The sequence below is a fragment of the Neophocaena asiaeorientalis genome, unplaced genomic scaffold, assembly GCF_003031525.2.
Source record: "Neophocaena asiaeorientalis asiaeorientalis breed wild unplaced genomic scaffold, Neophocaena_asiaeorientalis_V1.1 scaffold691, whole genome shotgun sequence".
NCBI classification, from domain to species: Eukaryota; Metazoa; Chordata; class Mammalia; order Artiodactyla; family Phocoenidae; genus Neophocaena; species Neophocaena asiaeorientalis.
In genome coordinates, this window is record NW_020172474.1 from 382998 (window position 1) to 384717 (window position 1720).

The window sequence follows — 1720 nt, forward strand, 5'->3', positions numbered from 1 at the left end:
GATGTGGTTCCTGGTGAAGGATCTCCCGTACTCCTTGCTCATTCTCCTGCTCCGGATTATTCCTTATACACACCAAATGAGATACGCCCCAGGGCCTTTGCACTTGCTGTTCCCTCTGTCTGGGTGCTCTTTACTTGAGCACTGCTGGCTCCCTCACTGTTTTCAAGTTTCCATTCAAATGTCATCTGATCACTCTGTCTCTTTATTCTCCCATTTTTCTCTAGTTCCTTTCCCTAATTAATCTTGCTCCGTAGCACAGATCGCAACCTGATTATCATTACTTATTCATACAGGTATTGTCTTATTTCTCCTATTGGAATGTCAGCTCCATCAGGGCAGAGTTTTTGTCCTATTCACCACAGTAATCTCAGAATCTAGAACAGCACCTGGCACTGTCATGAAAAGGAAAGAAAGACACCCTTTTCACGAAGATGGCGCTGAAGGCGCAGAAGGAAACCCCGCCCCTCCCAAAACTGCAGCCAATGCAAAGGCTTTGAAGGCCAAGAAAGCAGTGTTGAAAGGCGTCCACAGCCACAAAAAAAAAAAAAAAATCCAGATGTCACCTACCTTCCGGCAGCCCAAAACATTGCAGGAGGCAGCCCAAATATCCTCGAAAGAGCGCCCCTGGGAGAAACAGGCTTGACCGCTATGCCATCATTAAGTTCCCCCTCACCACCCAGTCAGCCATGAAGAAGAGAGAAGACAGCAACACACTTGTGTTCGTTGTGATTGTCAACACCAACAAGCACCAGATTAAACAGGCTGTGAAAAATCTCTATGACATTGACCTGGCCAAGGTCAATGCCCTGATCAGGCCTGATGGAGAGAAGGCATATGGTCCACTGGTTCCTGACTATGATGCTTTGGATGTTGCCAACAAAATTGGGGTCATCTGAGCTGAGTCCAGCCAGCTCATCCTAAATATGAACATTTTCACTCTTGAAAGAAAGAGAGGAAGGAAGGAAGGGAAGAAGGAAAGAAAGAGGCACATTTCCAGCCTACTTAGAATGACAGGGGATCTGATCTGATAAACATCATCTGGTGGAAATTATGGTCATTTTGATGATGAAGAGAAAAAGAAGTGGTTCTACGTTAAGAGATTCTTTCTTGGACTTTGTGAAAGACTCAGAAACTATCTTTTCCTCAAGTGGAGTTTCTTTCTTCATGGATATTAGCAACATGAATTTAATTGGCAAAGTGTTAATGGAGGTAAATGCGCATTTCTTTTAAATAGTAAAAGAAAATTCCTTGAGCCTTTTGTTTTTTATTGCTTGTGTCTTGCCAAATGTCTCTGCATAACCTCCAGCCTTGGGTGGTGGCGATTAGGAGGACTTGGTGGTGTGGCCTGGAGCTAAAGCTGTAGGTGATATGAAGTCATCCCAAGAGAGCTGGTGTCCTCAGGGGTTTATGGTCTGGGTGCAGAGAACAGACGTTCACCTGCAGCATCTAAGACAGTGCATGTAGGATGCAGAACTAAGATGAATCCTGCAGTTTAAAAATACTGCAGAGGGCTTCCCTGGTGGCGCAGTGGTTGAGAGTCCGCCTGCCGATGCAGGGGACACGGGTTCGTGTCCCGGTCCAGGAAGATCCCACATGCTGCGGAGCGGCTGGGCCTGTGAGCCATGGCCACTGAGCCTGCGCATCTGGAGCCTGTGCTCTGCAACGGGAGAGGCCGCAACAGTGAGAGGGCCCGCATACCGCAAAAAAAAAAAAAAAAAAA

At 46.6% G+C, this 1720-nt stretch overlaps 1 pseudogene; it reads left to right on the forward strand.

The window, feature by feature from the left end:
- Window positions 1-431: 431 nt before the first annotated feature.
- Window positions 432-896, forward strand: LOC112395113 (60S ribosomal protein L23a pseudogene; annotated as a pseudogene).
- The last annotated feature ends 824 nt before the right edge of the window (window positions 897-1720 follow it).